General features: G+C 45.0%; 1 protein-coding gene across 2 annotated transcripts in view; it reads right to left on the bottom strand.

Annotated features, from left to right (window-relative positions):
* BRD3 (bromodomain containing 3) overlaps nt 1–17046 on the bottom strand; it is a 45452-nt gene that overhangs the window by 23991 nt on the left and 4415 nt on the right. The window contains exon 1 of one of the 2 annotated variants that reach the window (XM_062011289.1): nt 14403–14502. The exons of the other annotated variant lie outside the window; for it this stretch is intronic. The gene's annotated coding sequence lies outside the window, so the exon portion shown is untranslated. Of the gene's footprint in view, nt 1–14402; nt 14503–17046 lie in introns of those variants that run through there. 2 annotated transcript variants of the gene reach the window in all.

Raw genomic sequence — 17046 nt, 5'->3', positions numbered from 1 at the left:
AGTCCAGATGCTGCTCCACAACTAGAAGAACACTCTGGCACCCTGGTGATACTGTGGCACAGGGAAACACACTAAAGCAGATGGTGCTCAGGGTGCCACAGCCATCAGGGACACCTGAGTGTTCTGCCTGCTGTAGCCACTGGGTACACTTTGCCATAGACTAACTTGGTTGGCTCACAGGTGTCCCTGGCAGAAACCATATTTGTTTGGGGTTCTTTAAGAGTTAATTGTGTAGTTACTTTTTTAGAGTGCTTCTAAGGAAAATTATATTGTTAAAAACCTAGCACAAATCTCTGTGAGAGTGTGTGTGCTAATGTGAGCAGGAACAGACAAAACCAGTTACGTTCCCAAGACCAAAGGACACAGAAAAAACCAGAGAGGACAGGAAGACTTTCTTGTGCCATGTATATGGCAAGTACTGATCCAGAATCAAGCCTCTGGACTAGTCTCTGTTCCCCACCTCTCTCATCTCATGCTGGCTGTGCTGCTGTGGCCAAGCAGGATGATCACAAAGCAGCCAAGAGGGATCCTCTGGGCAAGGAATTTCAGATCTGGAAGAAACTGGGGAAGCATCTTCTCTTGATGTTCCATCAGCTCAGCAGAAATATTGCAAAATGCAATCTTCAGATCAAAGGGGGAAAACAGGAGAAGACTTGGAAAGAAGAAAAAAGATAACTAGGAAGTTCCACTCAGTCTCCTGGGAGCTCCCTGCATGGATTTCAGGCCCCAAGGCCCCTGAGCAACAGCCATCATCTGAGTATACAATACTGACTGCAGGCCTCTGGTGACCCCACTGAAGCATTTTGTTTGCTGTTTTCTTGATTAACAAACTGAATCCAATGCAAGGATTGATGGGAAATGAAACATCCACAGAGAGCAATTCCTACTGCTATAGAGCATTTCAGTCACAAGTTTGAAACTACACAGTGTAACTTAAGTTTTCTCTTTAAACAACCTAAGGCTAAACACAACTATTTTCTTCATTTGAATTTCCTGATGTCCTCCTGCCTCTCCAACTCCATTTCATAAGGTTTTTCTTTTTAAATGCATTTTTATTAAATCCCAGAACTGTAACTCAAACACCACAGAGGTAGCTCCTGCCTCTTCCCAACTCCCTGTTGGAGCTTAGCCAAGGCACTCAGCATCTTCACACCACAGCTCCTCATCTGTGACAGGGAGATAGTGGCAGTTCCTTTCTGCCTTCATCTCCTCCACCCAGCCAGCCTGCAAACTCTCTAGGACATGCACTTCCCCTTCAAGCACACGGTCTGATCATCAAGCTTAAACAAGGCTTACACAGTCCACCTAAGAGAAGCATGTAAGTCATCAATGACATAACTCAGAAAGGATTTTAATTAAGAACATTACCAAAAGTAGGAGGGGCAGAACCACGACAGCCAACTCAGCTAGTCCTCTGACAGCTGATGCTCTTTTTAACTTGCATGCTCCAACTCATTGCTTGTTACAACCAAAAGTGGCTACAAATCCCAGAACTCTTAGCAGTACTGTCATTTAAATGCTGTATTCTGCTGCTGAAAGACAGGAATAGCAACCTGGGCTACCTCAGCAGCACTGGAAATATCTGTTCTTGGCATAAATACTGTTTTAATGTGCATATGCCTCACTGCACCCTTTTAACCCTTGGTCCATCAGCTTCCTCATCATCTGCTGAGGAGGCTGCTTTCCTAACAGATCATGACTTTTAAAGCTACAACTTCATTTCTACATCCATTCCTTTACTGATAAAGTTTCAAAATGATCTTCTTTCTAAGACTTTTAAAAGCAGGGTCATGAGCAATCTGGAAGCTGAGAGTGCAAATGCTTTGGAAATGTCCAAAAGTGTATGACACTGAATTCAGAGAGGCCACGGCCCTGCCTGAGAAATCAACCTACTAGTTGTCAGACCTCATTTATCAAATGAGAAAAGTGAGAGACATGACCACCTGACATCCCAATTTACCAATCATCCAACATGACACTTAAATAGACTCACACACAAAAAACAAGCAAGTGTACACAAATTGTCTTGTAACTACAAGTAGAATCATATTGACACAGCTCTGGTTTCAGCACTTCAGCTGATACTAAAATGCATTAGTATCAGTAATTATTTGAGAGCTCATTTGTGAACCAGTACATCACTGTACATGGTACTATACAAGCCTGGAATGAGGACTGCCAAAAGCAGCCTTTTGCACAGACATCATGTGCATCTCCCAGTGAGGGCCTAAGGTCAGACTTCTTTTAGCCCTGAAGAAGTGACTTCTAAAACATCAGCATTTAACTACTCTTATCCTGTTCCTCAGACCTGTAACGTTCAAGTAACAGAAGCTGTTCCTGATTTTTCTGGCTGTACAGTTTTGATATTACAGACATAAAGTAAACTCTCTTACAGACACAAATGACGAGTGTACACCCCTTCCCACATTGTGCATTTCTCCTTCTCACTCAACCTAGTCTGAGACAATAACTAAAAGCAAAACCCAAACACAAACTCAAAGAAATTTTGCTTCTCTGGAATTTAAGTCTGCCCTTTTGTGCTATGTTGCAACCTCAGAGTGGCATCCAGCAAGCCTCTAGGGTTTGGCACATCCCTCAGCCAAACCAGTCATCAAGAAACAAACCCCAGCTAGGTTGGAAGGATTTTTCTGAAACCTTTTCTTCATGGAGTTGCTTGAATGGGTCAGTCAGTGGAAAGACAGTTGGCATGGAGAAAACCTGTTAATAATTCCCTGTACTAGCAGGATAACATTTTACTCAGCTGATGCAGCCCACAGACTGTCTGCAGTGGTGAAGACTATTTTAAAAGAAGCTATAAAGCCCCATAAAGTGTGCACGGTGCCAGTAAGCCCGCTGCTTCAGCTAACGGCTCTGCCACTTCCTTTGGCAGTGCCCAACAGCTAACGGATGGCTCACTCCCTTACTGCTCTTCATGCAGTACAGGATGGTATTTGTTTTGATTGCAAAATTAGAAGGTAGCAAGCTTTATGTTAGCATGTGAGTCCAACAAGTCTCTTTTTTTTTCCCCTTGGTATAGCATTTCTGCATGGCTGCTTGGACACTGATCAAAAACTGGCGCAATTCCAGCCCAGCCAGAAACAGCAACATCCATCTTCCCATCAGGGAAAATTATCAAGTTTAAGAGATGTTCCTTGACCTCATTTTTATCTCCACATTATTATTTACATTACAGTAGCACTTGGAGACTGTGCAGAGACCAAGATCCCACAGTACTTAGCTCTCTGTAGACACACAGTAAGACTATGTTTCCACCTCAAAGAGCTGGAGCTCATAAGCTTCTCCTCACATGGCGGTGAAGTGACCTGCCCAGGGCCACCCAGTGAGCCTGCAGCAGAGCCCTGAGCCTCAGACAGCACCTGGCCACGCTTTCCTTAGCTAGTCCATCAGAGAAACAGCACCTCTGAAGCAGCGCTGCTCACACAAGCCTGAAAGGCAGTCGCTGAGCCTTTCTCAAGGTAGGATAGAGCCAGCAGCCAGAACCATGCTGAGACAGCAGGGCAGCTGGAGCAGGCATCCTCATACTGCATCACAACCCTGTGTAGATGCCTTGTAACCTCCAAAGCAGATGCTTGGTCCCTTTTTCTCCAACAGCAGCAGTAGCTGGAAGCTTGGTCAGATTTGCCACCACACGCTACTCCCATCTCAGAGAAGCAGCAGGCTCATGATTGTCTTGCACGGACTTTCTCACAACTGCAGGAGAGGTTTAGCACACTGTATCTCAACATAAAGTCAGATAAGATTGTATCCATTTCATTCTATGGTTTTAGAAAGCAAGGGCCACATCACCACTCCTCCAGGCTTCTCTGAAAGAAACAAAGCTAGTGGATGTCCTCCTTTTCCTCCTACTTTGCCTTCCCTGTCCATCACAGCCCCAGAAAGGAACTGAACTTCAGGTAGCTTTCACGACCTACTAACTCCATGTCAGCAGAGATGTTCTCTTCAAACCCAAGGGATCTGAGATCAAAACTTGAGGACAGATGCACTGCTTTATCAGCCAACACTGCCTTGGCAGACGTACACATGCTATACACAATATGCCACCCCCTCAAGGCTTGTGAATGAAGCGTTTGCACTTGACTTCACTGCAGGAAATGGGAATTGGGCTTGTCAGTGCCCCTATGCAGTTTTGCACTTAAAAGTCCATTCAGCTGTCCTCATCATCTCCCCAATTATTAATTCCACACGTGAGAGATTTGCTTTTCATGCATAATATTTAGAGCCCAGTCCCAATAATATCCTGAGATTGAGAGATGCAACTGTGTCCTTAACTTACCTCCACATGAGGCAGGGAAAAAGATCACAGAAGATTAAGTCAGTTCCTTGGCTTTTGATTTGGTTAGTTTAATGCTCACCAGATTATGCAGATGGATTTCCCACCCTCTGTCTCTCCTTGGCTATTACAAGAGCAGGTGTTTCCTCAGCAAGCAGCCTGTGGGTTCCTAACCAGTACATAAGAATCAGCCAGAAGTAACTGGTCAAGAACCTTCAGTAGTACCAAATACACAGTGTGACCTGCAAATCACATGCCTTAAAGATGTTTCACATTATGCCTTCAAACTCAGGGATACCCAAAAGTCACTTAATCTTGACTGTGAAAGCACTGGAGATTGTTATAAGCACTAATTAAGGCAGCTCAAATAAAATGATGGTCATTTTGATAATTACAGGCCAGAGTATTTCTCTCTACCAAGCTGCTAATGCCACAGGAAGCACCTTCTGATCAAGTCTGAGCAAGAATTGAGATGCATGTCACATACCTTCTGCAACACACAAATCATATGGGGCTCAACCAGTTTCTAAAAGCTGTTGTTTCAAGTGCAGGGAGTGATGTTTCACACTATAACAAGTTCATTTTCGTAGCTTTCAATTTGCTTTTGAGAACAGCTTAAGCAACCAGCTTCAGTAATAGATTAAGCACAGTTGACCTTATTTTGGATCAGAAAGAAGGACAGAATGACCTCTGGATGTTTCTTCCAGCACTACTTTTTGTGGTCCTCTGAAAACATGAAGGCAGATTTTAACTTGGACATCTGTGGGTTTTGTGCAAGCTCGACTTACACACAGGTTTGTTAACAAAGCTACAGGAGGAAGGAGAAGTACAAGCGGTTAAAGAGCTTACTCTGTGTCAGATTCCTGACTGGAGTTCAGTCAGCTTTGAGACCTGACTCTGCAGTGAGGACTGGATGGAGATTCCTGAGATAAAGTGAACTGCTCTTGCAAAATATCTTCCAGGAAGTACTTCAGCAAATTAACTGGATGAACTATGATGACAATATCAAAGCAAATGCTTAGTTGTAGCAGTGGAAATAAGTATCTATGAACAGGTTTCAGAGTATGCAGAGCAGTTAGTGGCTTGCACATCAACACTCTGGGAAGGCAGAGCCAAATCATCAGGATAGGAATGGATAGGTGCTTCACAGGACAACACAAGTGCTTGTGCCTCTCACAAGAAGATATACCAATTACACACTAATGGCAACAACAACAAAAATGCATTGGGCTGTTTCAGCCTTCATTTTCGTAAGAGATTTGCCACAGAAAGTATTTGGACTAATCACATGCCTGGACAGAGCCTGATCATGCTATTTCTTCCTAGAGGGGAAAGGTGGAGATGCAATGAAATCACCTTGCATGACCTTGTTGAACCCACACCACCTCATAATCAGGGGAAGGGCCAGAGAGAAGCCAGACAGTAGGCAGTGAAGGTTTAGAAAGGTGAACCTGCTTCAGAGCACACGCTCTCTCTTATCTAGTGTACTGCAACATCCTGCATGATTATTTGGCAACTTCTAGCACTTGTAAGGGTTACTAGAGTCCCCCTAAAGCCCACATGTAGCTGATGCTCTGCAGCCTTAGACATTAAGCAAAGAAGCAGCTCGGGGAAGGTGTTGGCACAAGGCCACATACCATACAAGCTCCCAGCATGTCAGAAGCAAGATGGGGGGAAGGGGACCTAGGGGAGGTAGGAACGTGGCTAAAGGCACATGTTCAGTACCCACTTCAAGATTCATCCTGCAAAACACCGAGGAACTTTCTCCTCTGGATAAACTGCACAGTCTCTGAGGCTCACTGCCTCTCCACAGATGGTTTTGTAGACTTATCACCTACAGGATATAACTGATTAATTTTAAGGAAGATTAAGGTAAAGACAGAAACAAGCTCTCCACACTATTTGGCCCCTCTGCCTGGTCAACCCCTTCTCTAGCTGTCTTATTAGAGAGCAGTGCCTGGTCAACCCCTTCTCTAGCTGTCTATTAGAGAGAGGTAAAATGATAAAGAAGGTTCAGTGATAGGTATCTGCTCAGAATCATGGGTGCTCCTATTGTTGCAGTTACAATAGCTATGATAGCTGCTCTAGTCAGTGCTACCCAGCCCTGAAGATACATCCTCTTAGCACTGGATTGCTGCAGAACATGATCCCAGCTAGAGAAGTCCCATTGTACAAGCACAAGGTGTGCAAGAGCAGAGAGATCTTGTTCTCTTTCATCATGTATGCTAAAATGCCACAAAAATGAAAAAAAATATAGATTGAAAGGCTGAACACCTCAACAGTGTTTCATCAGGATGTGCCTCAACACCAAGAGCACTATGGACCATGAGGCTTCACTGCCCTGATTAGGACCAAGCACAGCACAGCATGCACACAGCCTCTGCCCTAAGGAGCAGGCAGTCTAGACAGGTCAGAAGGAGGCACAAATTGGCAAGATTAGTGCTCTTAAAAACTAAACCCAAAAAATTCACAGTGAAGGTCTGTACCACAGCCCACCTTCAAGGCTTTGTTTCCTAATTCCCCTCTGTTCATCTATTACTTTACAACCTACCTTCTCCAAAGCATGATTCATCCATGCCATGATACTACCACCGATTCATCCTGTGACTCCAGAAATCAGTTTTGCCAAGTTCAGGTCAGCAACCCATACTTCAGTTAACAATCAGACAAAAAAACCCAAGCCATACTCTGGCACTGACCCAAGTTTCAGATGAGAGGTGCAGAAGCATTTAGGTGCACCCATTAAAGCATAACGTGGCAGCACCCGCGCAGGCTTCGGAACTCCTAATGGGATTATTGTATGTCTACACCCTCACAGGGATGTCTTTTTCTGCTTTTTCAAGGATGTGATCTGCACAGTTAAACATTTGTGTTCTGAAAAAGAGTCTGCCCTTCCCCTTTTTAATCAGCATATGGCCCTCTGTGTATGTTTACAGTATAAAACCCTCAACTCACTCAGTTTGATTCAGCATATAGTGAAAAAACTACACAGTCTTTCCACAACAGGTTTTGTCACGATCGTTTCCTTTTCTGTACTTTCATTTCCAGAAAGAGATTATTGAACACACAGCATTTTGAAGCAAAGGCAACAAAACAAACCAAACCAAACCCCAAGAGCTCAAACACTTCCCTGCTGGGCAGAGCATCTCCAAGCTTCTGCTGTACCTGCAAATGGAATTAAAAACAAGACAGCTACAAAACAGGATGCCAACACATCAGCTCAGTTCTTCACACCCCATGCTGCAGGCTTGTCAGTTCCCCACTTGTAAAAGGGGGATATGAATGTTTCCACTACTGTGTATAATTAAAGTCATTAGTCTTTTACCATGCACTTATACAGTAATTCCTTCCCAGTGTTATGGCAATACCAAATTTTAAGGGGGAAAAAAGCAGCAAAATAGAGGAACTTGTATTTCTAAGGTGTACAAATACCATAACTCAGGTATCTGAAGACACTTTATTATTCTTTACTAAGTACAATTGTCATTTGAAGCAACTGTAAAGCTAGAATTGCCATCTGTTTTATCCCTTTCCCCACGCTGCAGTGCTCTTTAAACATGTTTCTAAAAGATAAACCACCATACCCGAGAGGTCTTCACGACACCTGTTAGGGAGGGGGGTTACGTACAGCCCAATTCCACTTCCAACTGAATTTAAGAGGCTACATATAACAGGAAGATCACCTCTCTCAGTCAAACTAAATATCCAAAGTATTCTGAGCAAAGTATAAAATACAGAGCCCTGGAAAGAGCATTCAATTCCTATGTATGACCTATTCAAAGGACTGTTTTCTGCTCTATGTTGCAGTTCTCCTTTACATCACCATTACCACACAGCCACGTATCAGCATTATTAGTATCACGTACAAGTGCTACAGATGTTACCCTTATGGGCAGCTCCCTTCCAACATCGACAAACAGACTTCTAATAAACAGAAATAGATCCATATGTTAAGCTGTTAGAAGCATTTCACAGTATCTGTCAGAACCGTCAAATTGATTAATTAAAGGAAATCCCTTCCCTCATCAACAGACTTCCCTTCTGTTCCCTTCCCTTCTTGTGCTCCAGTGCTTTCTCCTACTCACTTTTTATATTTATTTTTACGTATTAAAATAATTGCATTTACTATTTTGAAGAACAGATTTGGTTCTGCACAAAAAAGCATTACAAGTGTAGTATAAACAGATGAGCTGCCACTGATTTAAATCATCTTCTGGGTTTACAGCTACAGCACTGCAATATCCTCATGCAAAGTCTACCTAAATCAATACAGGACAATCGAGTCAGTTTGAGGAGATGAACAATGAGAGAAAGTGATTGAATTACTATGACATAAAAATACTACTTGTTAGCTGAGCCACAGTAACATTATACTTGGTAATGGGTCAGTGTAAGTACACCCACCCACCAAGCTAATTATTGCAGCTTAGCTGACAGAGGAACACAACTTCTCACACTGTGGCAGCCCTCGACCTGTACACCACTCATCTCTAGTGTTCCCCTAAATCAGTTGCACCAGCATAGCTTTGTCTTCTTCCAAAGCAATTTAACTGCCTTGTCTTTGAACAAGTACATTGTCCCAGAATAACTCAATGTGTTAACTTAAAGTAAACACAGCCAAACAAGTGCAAAAGGCAGTATGCGGTCTACTATTTCAGATGCAAAGTGCCTTGCTGCATTTGCTAAGGTTGAGTAGATCCAGAAATTTGCTCAGCTATGCAAGGGAGTTACAGGTCGCCTAAGGTGTGAATAAACTGTGATAGCTAAGCTGCTGTCACTCCCTGAGAGGGCATCAGCGCACTTTCCACCGGTTGAGTTTATGTATCTGATTTAAAACAGTCTGTGAGAATGGAAAAAAATGGATTTCGGAGTCTATTACCCCTCCCTAGGCAGGGACCAGAGGCTGGTAATTCAGGTGAAGAGGGAAAGGTACTCCCTACTGCCTAACACACCCAAGGGAGGAAGGTGGCATCCCTCCACGCGGCCCAAGGAACGCTCACTGCTCTCACCACAGAGTGCTCAGGGTGGACAGACAGGCCCCTAACAAGAGCTGATAGCTTCCCCATGCACAGCTCCTCTGAGAGCACCCACAGCTTAGCTTCCTGGGCAGTGAGAACACACAAGCCCTAAGCCTCTCTCAAAGCTCCTCCATATAGGTGAAGTTCAAGTCAAAAGAAGCATGATCATGACAGTGGAGACACAAGTATCCCAGTTTATTCCCGTGTGGCTTATTCCTGCTCAGGAAAGAAACACCCTTTCAGCACACCAGCTGATGCATAGTACCCACACTCAGACAAGCATTTAATCCAGCAAAGACCTGGAGGAGCAAACACATGGCACCTCGAAGAGATGCACCTTAATGTTATTTCACAAATCCTACAACTGGAGCACCAACAGAAATGTTGGAAGAAGGTGATGATTTCCATTAAGGAATGGTATTCTCCATTGTACCCACACACAATTCTTGCACATACAGTACAGGAGACGTGTGCCCAGCATATCAATTTCACTATAGCCCACACTACCACATGGTTCCTAAACCAGACTTGGTAAGCAAAAAGGCTTCCATGTCCTTCATCCCCTCCCAGCAAAATAGCACAGTACTGCAAATTCTGCACTTGCTTAGAGCCAAACATATGGACCAGTGCAATTTAAGGGAAGAGATTTCTCTCAGCATGGACATATCAGTGGGTTGTGAAAAAGCAAGATCCTCAAGCAGGCACTCTCCATTATGTCACACAGCTTAAGTGCAGCAGTTGAAAAGACAGAGTTACAGAAGGAGAAACGTGCCTTTCCTTCACTACAGGTTGTGTTTGATTACAACAGGCGAGTCAGCAACACGAAGTGAATCTCCATTCCCGTATCCATGTCAGTGCTTGAGGTCTTCTGCACAGAGATCAGTGCATCTCTATCACTGAATTGCTCCAAGTGTAAACTTCCAGTGTTGGACAGTGTGCAAAGTCAAGAAGAAATTGTCTCTGCCTTTCTCTTTTTAAAGGAAAGAGAAGAGTAAATGAGACCATTCCCAAAATAGACTTGTATCAATCAGAACTGAGTCTAAATCTCAAAGCTGAATGGAGTCAGTTCAGTCAGGGCACTTAATTCCACACACAGAAATGTCTTTGGTACACTTGTCACATTGCTGGTGGAGAGAATATTATCAAGCCCTGGTCCCAGCAAAGAAGTGAGACAAATCTTCTCCTCTGCCTGGGTTATCCACGTAGCTGAAATACTTCTGGACATGACAGCGTCTTCTTATCTGACTCAAATTGGAAACAAAGTGAGGCCTGGAAAGGCGCAAAAGGAACAGGAAGAACGGAAGGACTATCAGAAAAAGCAGCACATATAGTGAATTTCCACACTGCTCTCCAGAAGAATTCACATCTTTCTAATGTTCTATTTAGCAACAAGTGGGTTAAATAGTATGTCCCAAAGAAAGTTGTTCATCTCCAACAAGCACTAATAACTGACAAAAACACACTAATGTCACAGTAAGGCAATGTGGAATGAAAAGCTTGAGATGCACACATCCTTCCAAAAAGTCCTGACAGCTCACTGGGCAGCACAACAAACAATGGCTCCTTCCTAATTCCCAGAACTCTGCTGCATACAGTGGTGTCCTGGGCTATTACTGGAGAATAATGAGCCAATTTAAAAAAACAACTCACTACCAACAAAATAAAACAAAGCCAACACACACCACACAACAAAAAATAGGTTCATGGTAATGACTGGGAAACCCACTGTGGATTAATGAATTTTGCAAATTGGCAAAGAAAGAACAACCAGGATTAAAGAGAAACAATAACACTATGATGCAAAGCACTCTTTGTTCATTTATTTAGCCAAGTGTAGTTCTCTATGCTGAAAACACCTGATAGCTTACCAAAGCAGACAGAGTAATATACTTTGTAAAAGTAATTAAGCCTTTGAAACATGAGACCTCACTACATCACTCAGCTGCTGCTGAGGAGAAGGATTTGACTCCAAAGCTGTTTGTGCTGTCAACGAGAGCGATCAGGCTCCCAGATTACTCCAGGGAGAAGCAGCGAGATTTGAGGAGTGGCTGGAAACCCACAACACACTGCACAAGTGTCTCCCTGAAGTTGAGGTAAATATTCAACAACATCTTTCAGAACATGTTTGTCTGTAAAAACTAGGGAATCACAGAATCATAGAATGGTAGGGGTTCGAAGCCCCAACTTTCACCAGGGCAAATTGCTTTATCTGTGAGCACTGCCTTCAGCTCACTGAGACTCATGGCAGAAGAGACCCCTGCCCACAGACACTATTTGTGGACACCGAGAACCTCCAATAGACTCCCCACCATTTAAGGAGATGACTGAAGTGTAAGTTTTAAACACACAGTTCCTAGCTCTGGAAAGAAGCACTTTGCAAGATTATTAAGAACTGTGATTTAAATCTTTACACAAGTGCAAAGAAGCAAGCACCTAGGAAGCTCACTAAAATATCTGTGTTTACAGACACTAACACACTCAGCTGCCTTTGGAGACAGAGAGCCAGAGCGCTGCTGCCTGCAAGCTCACCAAGCTGCAACATCAGACTTCTTCAACATGCTTTTCTTCTAAGTATTTTTTAAATGACAAGAAATGAAGTTTTTGAAAGCACCTCAGTGCTTAAATGATAGCAGCTTTATTTCCAGAAGTAACGGAGCCTAGTTTTTATTTGAGGGTAATAGAAGTAACATTCCAAAGTCAGTTTTGAGAACAAACTCAAGACAGTTTACATTGCACATGCATTCACTCTTAATTTAAACTCTGCATAGGTCACTAAAACTAAAAAGCCTTTTAGTGGCACAGTTACTGCCTCAGCACTGAGCACTATATAGGCAGTGAGTATAGAAAACAATATTGCAATCAAGCTTACGCTGAGCATTGAATAAGACTGTTAGGCTCTGCCCAACCCTTTTATTAAGCATTGTCTCAAAGCACTAAATGCACGCATGAGCGAGTATTTTTTATCGGTGTGGCCTAAAGAGAAAGAAATACACAATCTTAGCATTTATTCTTTCCAAAAAGGCAGGCTTTGAGGTCAGGAGTTGCTCTGTTTCAGCAGGAGCCTCACAGTATATTATTAAAAACTCCTCAAAATCGTGTGCTAACGAAACAAGAGACCCAGAGCTGCTGTGGGCTGCAGATGAGGAGGCAGGACTTTGTATTTACTGTACACTCAAGTAGTTGGGTAGTTGTAAGCAATACAGATCAGGAGGTTTGTTTTTTGCTTGTAAAGCAACCAGACTGCTTTGGGGATTTCTTGTTTGATTGATGCATACTTATTCTGCACTTCTCACCCATATACTGCAGCACATATCGTAGTCACCAAACCTTTTCTAATACCTTACCACTGTGTGAATTACAGACACGAGTTTCAGCTTTACACCTAAATTCCCAGTTTACTTTACAGACACACCGTCAGCGCATTCACATACACTGAACACATGAAACATACTAACAAGCACTTAAAAAAGCTTCCCCCTTCCCAGCAAGAGACAGCAGGTGTATCCTGCTAATTGTGCTACCCCCTAACCTAATATTTACAAGTGACAGGGAACTTAAGATGTAAATATAGATATATATGTATATAAACATTCCAAGTATTTGTGAAGCCACTGTATTTGCTTATCCAAAAAAAAAGAGTTTATTTTAGTAACTTTCCATTCCTGAAAGCATCAACAGAAAGGTATATTCACACTACGGAGTTGTCACAGGACATTTAGCACGACACTGACAGAATGCACGCTCCGAGATGTCCAAAGCCATTTCTGTAGGAAACACGTCCCCTACCAACACCATGCAGCCCGAACCTTGGAGCTTACAGACGCACACAGATCTGCGACCCGAACACTGCAGCTTTGTTTGAAAGCGAAACTAAAGCTACAAACAATTATCCCCGGCGCCCAGGAAGGTGCAAAAGGCAAACAAGTTATAAACGGAGGGAAAAGTACGGCTGAGTTTTAAAGTTTTACATTTTATTATCGGCAGCATTATTTATAGCGTGACATTTCTATATATATATCTGTGATCCGCGTTTCTTTTTACACCTAGAAAGTATATTAAGGTCAGGCAACGAACCCTTAAGTTTCCATTTATTTGCGAAAGTTGGGTAAACACCAGGTATCCACACGAGCAAAGCAGCTGGATATAAACAGAGACCCAAACACACGCATGCGGACACGGGCAGCACGCGAAACGCGCACTTTTCAGCGCATCGTAAGCAGCCCGCTCAGACCTTTTTCCAGCTCCCAAGCCGGGCGGCGGCGGGGGCAGCGGGAAAAGGCCGGGGGCAGCCCGGGCCGGGAGCAGCGCCGAGCCCCGCTCCGCTCCCCGCCGCTCGCTGCCGCCGGAGCCGGGGAGCCGCGCACCGCCGGGAGCGGGGGTTGGCTGTTGCCTACCCCCTCTCCCCCCCACACTCCGCTTTTGGGTTGTTTCTGGGGTTGGGGTGAGGGGTTTTTTTGCGCTTCCCCTCCTTTTCGTTCTTTTTTCCTTGTTTTTTAAGGGCGCCTGCAGCCTTTCTTTTCCTCGCCCCTAATTTTTCCCCTTCAAAAGATGGCGGGCAGAGCGAGCGACCGACCGAGGGAAAGCGAGCGAGAGAGGGGACAGAAGAAGAAAAAACAATACAAAAATTAGGAAAGAAAGAAGGCCGGTCCTGCGTGGGAACGCGGGGCTCGGCGGGGCCGGGGCTGCGGCCGTCCGAGGCGTCTTCGGGCGCTCGGCAAGAAGGGGAGGGGGGAGCAGAAGATGGAGAAGAAGCGGCAGAAGAAGAAGAAGAAGAAAAGGGTGGGCAGGAGCGGCGGGGCCGGGAGGAAATCAATGGCCAGGCTGCAGCCAGCCCCGCCGCGCTTTGTTGCATTGTGGCGGCGCACAAAGGCTGCGGGGCCGCGGGGAGCGACGCGGGGCTCTCACAAGAAGAAGGAGCAGAAGAAGAGAGGAAGAGAGGGAAAGAAAAAAAAATCAGCATTGGCCTTTCCCAAGTGGGTTTTGCCTTCCTCCCCCTTCTTCCCCGGCCCCCCCTCCCTCCAGAAACCGTGGCCCGGTGCTAGCAATGCACACCCAAGCATCTAACAAATAAAGGGAAAGATTAAATCGATTACTTTGCCCCGGCAGCTCCAGCAACGTTTGCCTTATAGTCCCTCCAGTTGCTCTTCTTTTTATCCTCGGCAAGGCAGTATAATAGATGCGCTACAGCGCCCAAGAGCTCATGCGCCGGGGCGCAAGGCCATGTGGGGACGGTAGTCCCGGGCCGGGCCGGGGGAGAGCCGCCCGCCCGCCCCCGAACTACAAGTCCCAGAAGCCGGCAGGTCCCGTCTCGGCCCCCCTCTCCTCCCCGGGCCGGCGGGCAGAGGAGAGGAGCAGCGGGGGTGATGCCCCGGTCAGCGGGCGGCGAGGCCGGGTGAAGACGGTTCTCTCTGTGGGGAAAACGCCTGGTTCGGTTTCAGAGGAGGGAAACCCGATCACCCCGCAGGGAAGTGGCGGCTGGTGGCCCCCCTTCCCGGGCAGACATTGCCGGGGAAAATCCCGGCTTCCCCCGCCGTCGCGCCGCTCGGGCTCTAAAGCGACAACAAGAGCCCTTAAAAGTGCACCCGGGAAGGTGCGGGTTTCCCTCGGCGCTGCGGCCGCAGCCCACGCAGGGACAAGCGTGCTGTGGGACAGCGAGTTGAAATCACAACTGAGGAAGCTGTCGTGTGTGTCCCCCCCCCCCCCGTTTTATTCTTTAACTCGCGGTTTGCATCGAGTAATGCGCTCTCACAGTTATTACGCAACAACTAATACGGGCTGCAATAAAAATAGACCGCGGCCAACGCAAGCTGTAGTAGTAAGCGGCAGAAAGAAAAACCGTCAAGAAAAGCCCCAACGTGATGCAGTTCACACCGGGTGGTGCATTTCATAGTCCTGTCAACTGCTGAATACAACCAAAATTAATGTGTGCAATAAAAACAATATTAGTTGTACAAACAAGAGCATCAACAAGCAGGGGAACTGTTCCAAACACCTCCACAACACAAAGACAACAGCACGTAGCCTGCAGCAAATCTCCAAACAGAAGTTTTAAAAGATACTCTTAGAACCTCAAATAAGATTCAAATGCTGCAGCACAAAAAGAAAGAAAAAAGACCCAACAAAAACCTGTTGGAAAACACATGAGTGCAAGGAAACGTTGGAGCACCAACAGAAAATCAGTAGTTATGGGATTTCTCTGTGGACAGATGCAGCAGCTGTAGTGCCAGTTCCTAAGTCAGTGTTACTGGGAGACCTGACTTCCAGAAAACTGGCTTTTGAAAAACGTGACTAAGGAGACTGAAATGTCTCAGGAGGTCTGATACAATCAGGAAGGTTGGGGTTTGTATGGGCCAGATGCTTAGGAACATTTCCCTTAGCTAGGCTTGAGGCTGCCTCAGGATGAATCTGAAGTGGTTCATCTAAAGGACCTCGGTGAAGTTAAAAAATCCACTTTTGAGAGCAGCTTAGTGATGGAGGGTTCAACAAAACTGCAACCCAAAAAGCAGTCTCCAACTACAGCCTATACTTCATTATCTGACCCAGTGTGTAAGGCAGTTTCATCCCAAAGTGTTGTGTTCATTATGCATCAGGCTGAGCAGGCAAAATGATTCCAGTGGGAAACTGTCCCCCAGGGTTTTCACCACTATCAGCTTTCAACCTGGAACATACTAGCCACTCATGCATCTACCTGGAGGTCTAAGAACCCAGCTGCCTTCTCCAAGGGAATAGGAAAACAAAAGGGATCATTAAAGCCACCTTTATGGCAGGCAGGGAGGTTAGATAATGGTTCAGCCAAACAGGCACAGGCTGATTCAGTTTGAATAAGCCCCATAGGAGGTATAGTGAAATAAAATCAGAGTGATTCGAGCACAAGTTACCCAGTCTGAAGTAAAGCACTCAGGCTGAGGGAAAGATAGTTGCAATCCCGAAATTAATTTCTGAACTGTTTCTGTCCTATTAGTTTTAGACACAAGATGTAAGAGTTTTACACACAGGATGTCTGGGATACCTTAATTCCACCTTTTCCATAAAATGCAAGATTACATCAGTAGCTTTTTACCATCTCCTCCTCCTCCCCAAGCTCAGGGAAGCATCCTACAGTCACTCAAAGCCTTTTGATTAGTCTCTGTGGTCTCTTATGTTGCACTTCCAGTTACTCAATTAGTACCTTGTTAACTAACACCTGCAGTGTATTTATTCCTTGCCATCACACTACTTTTAACCCTTACTACAGTGATATGTACACCCTCCTAGGAAGCTTTGTGCATAGGCTTTGACAAGAAAAAACACCCTTACTTGTGCAAAACCAGAGTGGTTTTCAAGGGCTGTTAAACACTGATGGCTTTTGCTTCTGCTCTTGGTGTCCAGGGTAGGATTTGAGTCTTCTGAAAATGAGGGTGGATGGAAGCAGAAAGGGGAGACACCTGTGTCTGTGAGACTGATGAGTTTTGTGAGAACTGGCCATGCTGCACAGAACAGTGTTTAATATTAATCAGAGATGGTTGGGAATAGTAACCCAGAGCACCAATTTTTCTGACCTTTGCTATAGGCACTAACTGTAAGCTGCTGATTCCTTACCTTGCCATTCAGTACCTGTTTCACCATCAAAACCATAGTCCCCTGCTGCAAGGGAGATCTTTGTTAAAATTTGTCCTTGGGAATTACCCAGGGATTACAAATGGAGAAGGCTGCTGAAGAGGTGTGAATACCTCATTGTCCTGCACCCTGTCCTCCACC

Source organism: Colius striatus, chromosome 19, assembly GCF_028858725.1.
Source record: "Colius striatus isolate bColStr4 chromosome 19, bColStr4.1.hap1, whole genome shotgun sequence".
Taxonomy (NCBI): Eukaryota; Metazoa; Chordata; class Aves; order Coliiformes; family Coliidae; genus Colius; species Colius striatus.
This window is presented reverse-complemented; position numbering and strand designations above follow the sequence as displayed.